Raw genomic sequence first — 10312 nt, 5'->3', positions numbered from 1 at the left:
CCTTTATGTTAGCTTTTAAGTAAAAACACACGATTCTCACAGCAGTGCTGATTTTAACAGAGTCAGGGTTCTCAACAACAAAGGATGGAATGAGTAAAATTGGTTTATGGCGTGAATCACGCAGCTGAGTTAACAGTTAAAGGAAGCAGAGATGATATATTTATCACGGTAATGTGCACTTCATGACTCACCCAAATGTAGAAAAATAAAGAATGTGAATGATTAGGCAATGAAGATAGGTGTTACGGAGGGAGAGACAATGGAAAATATTATTAAGCTAATAAAAACAACTTGACCTATTCATTTATTTAATCTGTTGCTTTTCCAATTATCCTAAAAATAAACAGATTTCTTTTTCTGTGTGAAGATGATTCCTACAATTTGGATGACAGTCAAATATGTTTGAATGACAGGCTGCATAAAATGATTTAAGGCTTTATTTGGCACATACTTTTCATGTGAAGCAACATTTTATTTTTCTTATGATTCCTCACCTCCATGTTAGTAGGGCCGTAAATCCAATCTTTTCTGTTTAGAAACCACATGAAGAGTGGCAGCTGTCGTGTCTAAAGCGTCAAGCCAAACCTCTAGTGTAAAGGTTTCTTCTACCAGATTATTTTGGGGATTACACTTTCCGTTGATTTGAATTCTGTTGAAATTTTGTTTTATTTATAGCATATGAATTAATGACCTACGGGGGCCAACTGCATGAAAAGCTTCTTGTAATTATATAGTTGTCTAGTACTGCCACCTCTAAAAGTTTAAAAATCACCAGATTTGATGAAAAATCCCGGTATTTTCTGTTTAGAGCTTTAGTTTAGAAACACGGAGGAATTGATGGGGCCATACCCACCTAAGTGTCAGTAAGATCTGTCTGACCAGATGTAACCATCTAAAACGGGGCTATCTGCTGCTGAGCTAGTTATCTGGACTCCCTTTATAGTCAGTGGGAGGAAGGAAGGTCTTCTAAGATGCAATTAATTTCATCCCAATGTAGGAGTCTAAAATATGTGAGATGAATCATGCCTACAAGTGCTTATTTCTCTCTATTGATTATAAGGCAGAACAGAGGGAGACTAGCTCAAGGGTTAATGTCTAAAGTCAGGAGAGAGTAATTCCACCCTGAAAGTCTGATCTGAGACTAACTGGGGAAAAGGTCTAGAGGGAGGACACAGTAAACAGGTCTCATGGTTACAGGGAGTAATTACGCACATCATTTGACAGGTCTAATTCACTTATCTTTTTTTCCCAATGTTTAAAAAACAAAGATAACGATACTATGAAAGAGTGGCAGGAAGCAGGGGACTGATAGCATTCATATATGGCAATGCAAAGAAAGAGATATATGAGAAGCAAACTGAGAGAGAAGGTGATGAGGGACAGAAGATGTGGAAGGTCTTGTCTGGCTGTTCTCATTCAGGAGCTGATAATTTCCCGAGTTGTAATCTTGTCACCCCAGTGACTTCAATGGATGCACACAGCATAGTTGAAGGAATCATATTGCTAAGTGTGGTTAAAGAAAAGTTGAATGAATACAGGCAGATAAGATCAGAGCTTCTCTCAAACTTATATCTCCCTTGCTTTTAGCATTTCTCTCTTGCACATCCATACTTACTTATGTAGCCTGAAATGGTAAAACTGAAGCTCCCAGAGCCAATACTACAAGACATCTTTCTGGTTTCTCCATAATCAGGGGGAACCAGAAAATAGAAGCCTGATTTTGAGACATTGCTAAAGCAATAACACTGAGATGAGTATCTTGAAAATGTTCCCATCACTAGCTCGGAGATGGTTGCCATAAGGTTTCAGAATGGATTTTCTGGATACTTCTTTTTCTCGCACTTAGCTATGACAATAGGCAGAACTGAATGAAAATGTGGTGACGTTCCTTTTCAAAATAGGTTTCGTGTTGCTCATGGGCACTGAAATGAATGACTTCTCTGTGCATCACCATGCATATCAATGCACTTAAGTAATAATCAAGAACCAATTAAAGCATAACTTCCTTCTCCTTTGTGAATGATGAGCTTTATTTATACTTCTGTTCTCTTGGGCTGATACCCTTAAAAATCTCTAGCCTGCTGGTGAGCTCCACAGCCCACAAATGGTCTTACAATACACATGATTGTATCATCTAGATTAGGTAGAAATTTACCACAGAAACTGAACATAGCTGTATTCTGCAATGCTAATCATACAGAACAACACTAAATCATTTGAACATTTCCACTGCATTTTCAAGGATTAGTATTTGCATGAGTAATGGTAGGGGAATAGGGCCAAGAACATGAATGTAATTTTTAAAAAGCAGCAATCTGAAACCTCTTTGTTTAAAAATTTACCTGAACAGCAAGAAAACAGTCACAATTCTGGAATATTAGGAGTGTAAGTATTCAATTTTCATTATTTTTTGTAAACATTCAACTCTGTGTTTCAGCTTTTCAAAAACTTAATGTAAAACAGAAATGGTAACACTTCAAGTTATTAGAGAGAAGGAATACATCACATGAAGGTTCACCTGAGAGATCTGACTAACATAAACTGCTGATGTCCTCAACTAGAAACACCTTCGTAAACCACTGGGTTCTCCATATAAATAGCACAATATTTTTATCAGCTACTGACTTTTGTCCACTAAAATGAGAATAATTAATCATTCCTGAAAAAAATATTAATTAGATGCAGTCAGATTAACAAACCAGTAGGGAACAGAGATGAGCTAGACAGAAAGTATATTCAATGCATCTTTTATCTGTCAGCATTAGGAAAATACTTGCTAATCGCTAGCATTAGCAGGAACCGTAATTACTTTGCTAATACTCGGTACTGAGAGCTAGGGGACTCAGTTTTGTTCTGGACTGTGTCCCAGACATCGCATGTAATCTTGTGCAAATCTTTTCAAAAGCAGCCTTTCATTCACAGTTCCTTAATTTCTGAGTATTTGGCCTGAATTTCAGAGGTGTTAGGTGCATACAGATCCTGTTGACTTTTATCAAATCTACAGATGTGTAGCAGTCTTGAAAACAATTTTCCAAGATGCGTCAGTTTGGTTACTCAGAAATTAAACAACCCAAAACTAACAATTGCTTGGAAATGCAATCTTGGTGATGCTGCCTCAGTTTCTTCTTCCGAAAAATGGCCCTAACATTTCCTGTTAATCACTCAACAAGAAGCATTTCACCAAATGACTTCATCTTATATATTTTAATGTAAATACATCAGCAAAAAGCATGGATGAGGAGTGACTCATAAACATTTTAGATATAGGCAATTTCACATTGATTGTTGGATATGGAAACTTATTCCTTCCAGATTTTGGTGATGAAAACAAAGTGTGTGTGAAAAATGACTGTGGGGCTCCACTAAATCATTTACCCACAGTGTTTAAATACTCTTTCCCATAAAGGAGCAGAAACATTGTCAGTCTTGTGACTACAGTACAGAGGAAGGTAAAAGATAGCATCTTTGGAATGAAACTGGAGAAATATGACTCATCCTTTTTTGTTGCTTGCCAAGCTTACCTTGACATTTACTTCTTCGCTGGAGTGCAGAACATGTTTACAGAAGTTTACTCCATGCAAATGCATCTGGATTTCCTCTGAACTGTCAGCAGCTTGCACAAAGAGAAAGGAGACTCAGTTTTCCACCTCATGGAATATTCTTTATTGTTCATGATGGTAAATTAAATGGAAGTGTGGGTCTCAGCACTTACGGCATGCATGGATCATATTTTGGAAGCTTCATATCCCAGTGAGAACTTTTAACCTCTGTCTATAAAAGACCAAAACAAAACTTAGATATGAGCTGGCTCAAACCTATCTGGATAGGAGCTGCCCTGTTTCCAAATGACAAATACTGCAGAATCCCTGCAAAGGGATGTTTAACATGGTTTCAGCGTTTTCGTTATTTAGGCCATGTGTATATAAGAGGAGTTGAAACCCTGTATTCCTGATCTCTTTCAAGGCAAAGTATTGTTTAAACAAATCACCAGTGATTTACTTGTGTGCTGCTCACAAGCAATATGCATGCAATTAGGTGAGGGATGGTATTTTTCCTAATACTCTTTGACTGGAGTGGACATGATTGTCTGAGCAAACCTTTAATTTAGTTTAATATGGTAATTTGCTGACACAAGTGCAATCAACTTTTGCGTGGTTTAAGCCTTCTGAAAATATGTTCATTAGGGCTTTACACTTGTAACTAGGGAAATCTTAAAAGTAATTAGATTTTTGAAGTTTTTACAGTCTAGACGAACTATCTTCATGGCAAACAAATTAAGACAGTCGTTTCTGTTTATTTTCATAGGCATTAAATGCAATTGTTGTGCAGTCCCAAATCAGTCACCAGCATAAAACTGAGGAAAAGCGCCCACTGTCAAAAGGATCTGAAGCTCTAAAATGCATTCCTGTTTTGACATCTACCAATATTTGCAGGTATGTCAGTTCTTCTTCATCAAGTATTTTTCTCTTCTAATCACATTGCCAAACCAAAACCTTTTATATCAGTGCATATGTTACAGAAGATATAGGATAAGTAATATTTCTCTCATTCACACAGAATTTTGCTTCTCATGGCAAAAGTATCTAGGTGTTAAACAAGATATTTTGCATAACAATATTTACTTGTTATTATATTGTGCTGACATGAGGGAATCAATTTCTACAAACTGTATATTATTTGCAGAAATTACTTAACTCTGCTTACTTCACATTTATGAAATGAAAGAGAAGTAAAAGAAAGGAAAGCTCATTATGTTATTGCAAAAACAATCTTTAGTGACAGCAGCAACACAGACATACTATATCATTGGATTTGTAATTAGTTTAAAGAAATCCGAAGCTGCTGTAATGTATAATTTAACTGAACCAGATAACTGTAGCCTGGATTGTCTCCCCTATTATTTGTTGTGTTTGGGAGAGATGATTATATATGTTTATGTTTATGTATTTTGTATACATTTGTTTGATTTTAACATTGTTTATAACTCACTACTTAAGTTGCTCTTTCTTTAATGCTTTTGCTGCATGGCCATAAGGTGAACTACCCAAATAAGTAAACAAATGAGCCCAGAGGGTTGGGTGAAGATATGATACTTTACAGTTCTCAGGGACCCATACTCCAAATATTGAATATATTCTTGTATCAGTGAATAGTGGTGCCAGACTTCTTGATTTTGAACAGCACCACGCTCTTTGAAGAAAATTATATGCGTAATTTGGGTTAATTTTTTAATGCATATCCAGTGTTTCAACTTTAAGAGAGTTAATGGAGGCTGAAAAGGAGCTATTTTAAAGTATAACCCTTCTTTAGTGTACTACCAGATGGTTTTTAAGTAAAGTTTGGTCCTATCTCTTTCTGCTTTAATCTTCTCTAGGAACTTATGGGCTAATTCACATATATATGTGAGATTCTTCTCCTGCTTCTTGCCAGGTGATAAAAAGAGCTATACTGCTGGGGAACCAAATAGATCAAGGAGTAATTCCCACTTACATCTTCTTTTGCTAGTCAGGATCAAACTTCAGCTATAAGCTACGAACCTGCTTGCTTAATGGAGCCAAAGTGAGCCATATCTCCTCAGACAGTTGCTTATAATCAGCAATTTTCAAGAGACTTTTAGTGCAATTTTGGGTGTACTGTATGACCTGAATATTATAGATTATATGATATTTGTGAATATTATCTGACCTCTTTATACTCTCAAAATGTCCTACAAAAACACAGGGACCGCAGGAACTTACAGATGGTACAATATGATACTGGTGTTCCACAGTACTTTGGAGTCTTGTGCCCTAATGCCATTTATTTCACTGACCACGAGAGGACCAGGAGCTAATTTTGGTCCCTACATGATTAAACCAGCTGAAAGTTTCCTGCTGTGAATCTGAATCAAACTGAAGACCTCATTTAACTAACCTGAGTGTACTATCGCCAAACATTCCTCAAAGGTTGGCTCAGGAGCTTACATCTTCAGTAATGTCCTCTTTCCTTTAGTTTAATAATTGTTGCAGCAGGCACCAAAAGCTAATGCCCGCTTCACAAGGTAGTAGGGCAATGCCAGGGACAGTGTAGGTAAATCTCCCTTTCAGCATTCCCATTAGCTCTGCCAAAACCCTACTTTTGTTCTAGACTTCAGGTTCCCTGTAATCTAAGTGGCAGGTCCTGAATTAGGGTGTCAAGTAGCCATGGGTCTGCCCATCAAAAACTACACGTAAAAAAGAATTAACATTTATAAGATGATCTAAGCTTGTAGTCAGGAATGTCCTACTGTGGAAACCTGTAAGAATTTCCTTAGACAAATCAGGTATAGCATATTTCTCTGGATGGATGAGCACTAGAAAATGAGAATTGCTGGCTAGTCACAAGAATCAGCCTCTGTAGGGGAGCGAAAAAACTCCATGAAAACTTTCAAGTTTCTCTTTAACAAGAAATCAAAGAAACAATATTATCTTGCTGAAACACATGGTTTCCAAATAAGTACCAGCACTTTCCAATAGGCTGTTCAGGACTCCCTAATATTCATGGAAACCTTTACTTGCTTTGTCATCCCTTCTAGGCATTATTTTGTTTTGTAAGCAACTCCTTGCCATTCAGTTGTTAATAATGATTTTTATTTAAGTGTCCTGAAAGCTAAGAGAAATTGGTTGATTTTGCCTAGGAATTCAGAGACATCTCTCTCCCACTGTATAGGGGAATGCTTAATAGATGTGAAGTGACCAGATTAGGAAAATTGTGTCTTCACTCAGGTGAAACACCCCAGAAAAGCAGATTGGCTAGAACCTAAGCTGGCAGAGTCCTACAAGATTAACAGCAATATGTTGTTAAAACAATTGCTACTCAATATTTGCAGTATGGAAGACAATGTTAAATACTAAAATATTTACAGTCACTCCTAACATAAGTCACGCAAGCCTAAACAATTACAAATGCATGATGAGCAATGAAAGTATTAGAGCTCCAGATTATTAAATTCAGACTCCTCTATGCATTCCTGGACCAAATTTGTGGTAAACCACCTTTCCAGCATCCCATATGGCTACTGCAGTTCGGTATCAGATACTCACATCAAAGCCGTATTATCCTGGTAGTTGACTAACATCTGCTTGCTTGCCACAGCAAACAAGCTGTATGGTAACAATGTAATTTCTTTTGAGATAGTTCAGTCCATGCCTCCCTGGCACGAAAAAACCTGCTTATTTACCTTTATAATTTTTTTGGTAGAAGGAAAATGTTGAGATGGGCACTTCTTAGATTCCCATTATTCATTTGATTGGTTGGGCTGTGTAAATTAATTAAGGGGCAGATTATTCCACATTTATTCACCATGTGATCTGTATTACTTCACAGTCTCATTGAAGTGACTAACGTACTGTGGTATTGAAATATTTGTTACAAGGAGGAATATTAGAGTACATAGTCCGTATATTGTCTTCTCAGCTGCTGAGAAGGCTGTAATCAAAGCAGAATCTCTGTAGCTGCTCTGGGGTGGAACGACTCAGAAAGCCAAGTGAAAATTTCCAGTCACACCATAGATTTGAAGATTTGACTGTATTCCACAGATCTCCCATGTACTCACTTCTTAATAAAGCTGTGAACTAGAAAGGGTCTATCATTTTTTAGGTCTGGATTTATAAAGACTATACTATGGTAAATGAGGTTGCTATACAGCACAATACTTGCTTTATAAATGGGAAAAGGAGCATCCAATATTTAACAATAAAGAATAGTATTTATCATAGATATCTATTTAATCATTTCATCATTTCATATTTCATATTTACTGTATGTATTCGTAATCAGTATTTATGCAGTGAAAAGAGCTGTTGATGAGACTTATCACCGCCATATTTAAATGCTATTATGGCATGCAGTATGAAATTCTAATGATGTCTCTAAAATTTGATCCCAAATGCAGGCATGTGAGAGAAATGTAGGAAAAATGATTTAAAAATCTAACCCATACCCATTTTTTATCATTTGTGTACTTAAAGCATTGAAAACAATCCCGTTCTTGATGATATCCTGATTTTTAATGTATCATAGCAACTAGTTTGAGAAGTCTTTTTCTTTCTAAACCGCCACTTGGCTTAAGATCTGTTGTTGCTCTTTAATTGCCTCCTACAACCCATCCATCTTACTAATGTAAAAGAGGAAGAATATATTCCATCTGTCAGTTCTCGACTTTAGTCAAGGCACAGACCAATAGTGACAGCAGCGTAACTATCTGTCTGAGGTAAACAGTGTACAACGATCTTGTATTTTCACAAACTAACCCTGCTTTGGTAGCATGATGACCCATACCTTCTTCACAGTGCCTGAGCTGAGCTAGGCTGGGCTAAGCCTGTACTGGGAATCCTCCAAGAAAAATATACAGTGCTGTGGAAAGCAGTGCTGCTGTAGACTGTGCTCTTCTCTCTGACTCACAGTTAAACAAATGCTCTGGCCTGTTGCTAGGAGGTCAGTGCAGGCCGAGATGCTGTCTCTTCTGATGGACCTGCTATTTATTTACTACTCGCAATTTTTGTACAGCCTGTGAACTACTTGCCAGATACCATCCCAGAAATGGCTAAATTTAAATGGAGAGCAAAGCGATACCTAGTTAGGAAATATACTGCCCTAATGACGGCTTCAGGCATCAAGAAGTCTTAAAAGATGTAGGTGCAGATATAATCACATAGAGAACATTTAGGATCAGACAGTCTTATCCCATCTAACTGCAGTTACTGGGAATTCCATGAAACATCCGTATCCTTTATGCGCTATATGGTCATTTATGATCATTCTAGAATAAAAGTTGACTTTTCAAGACAAGAACTCTTTAGTCCCCTGAAAACAGATCAGTGAAATCCTCTGCTACCGCTGACTTTCATATTGATGGTTGCCACTTGTGTAATTGAAGCCTATGGTGTTTTGATTCAAAACATAGATGGAGGAATCCAAATCCAAATCTGTCCTACTGTGGCCAGCAAAATGTACCTTATTCTTTCAGTTACTTAGTTCAAAGCCTATTGAATTTAACAGCAGTCTCTCCATTGACCTCAGAGAGTTTTGGACTGCCCTTTGTTTCTGAAAACCTGCCTGCTAATAAGCCTGTAGGGAGTAAGTGCATTCTTGCCAGCCGCTCACCCCACTTAAAATATCACATTTTCAAAATAAATTATAGAGAAGGAGTCTAACTTCAGTGGAAAGAAAAAAAATGTGATCCTAGCATTGCCTCCCTGGAAAAGGGTACTGAGGTCCTAGATTTGAAGATAGAGCATTAACTGAATAGTGTTTACTGGTTCATAAATGACAGGTCTAAGATTCAGTCAACTGTGTGTTTTTTAATAACTTTTCTTAGTAAGTGTTTATGAGAATGATAGCAACATGAATACACTGTAATTCAGCTAACGGTGTTTCCTCATTGCTTGATGATATTTAAAGATCTTTGTATGATTTAGCAGCCAAAGAAATTATAGGCAAATGCACCTCAGGAAATTAAATTTTGCCACATTGCACAGTTTCAAATGATAATGAAAGACAAGCAGCTGAATTTATATAGTGTATTTTTCATGATTATTTAAATGGAAAATAGATTAATGAAATTACTAACCAGGATTAGCTCTGCATTAGCACACAGCCTCTTCCTTTAAATAAATTGTTCAATGTCAGAGAAGTGAAATGCATCAAATATAGTTCTGGCAAGATTCCCTTTCTAAATTACATCATTTAATGCTATATTCAGATGAAGCTTTTTGGAGGAAATAGTTGTGTTTATTGTTATATCTTGATTTTTAAATATGTGACAAAACCAGCTATGACATAATTCTCCACTGTAGATATGCCTTTACTTAAGAAAACAGGACAAAACAAATGAAGCTGGTAAATGGTATGAGTGAGAAACTTATACTCACATATTGTGTAGTATAATGTTCCAGCAGTACTGCCCCACTGAATTCAGTGAGACGACTGAATAAGCAAGATGTCTGCTATCTTGAAAAGAGGTCAGAATTCAAGCCAGACAAAGCAACAACAACAACAACCAAGTCTGACAGTGAAGAAGGACCTCTTTCAGAAACCACAGTGCAATGAGCCCTAGCAAGAGATCTTTATGGAAAGTGCATTGAGCCAATATATATGTTACACAGCACATGAGATTCTCTGATTTGGATTCAACTGGTTTAGACAAAAATAATAGTCAGAGCACTGTACAGCAATAATTGCTAGCTGAGGCACTAATTGGAACAAATTGCCCTTAGGGGGGAAATTAAAAACAAAAGGATAGAACTTGCCATGGTCTTTGCACTACTGAATCCATTTATAGCAACGAGTTCTG

The sequence above is a fragment of the Dromaius novaehollandiae genome, chromosome 1, assembly GCF_036370855.1.
Source record: "Dromaius novaehollandiae isolate bDroNov1 chromosome 1, bDroNov1.hap1, whole genome shotgun sequence".
NCBI classification, from domain to species: Eukaryota; Metazoa; Chordata; class Aves; order Casuariiformes; family Dromaiidae; genus Dromaius; species Dromaius novaehollandiae.
The sequence above is the reverse complement of the archived record's forward strand: the minus strand, read 5'-3'. Positions refer to the sequence as shown.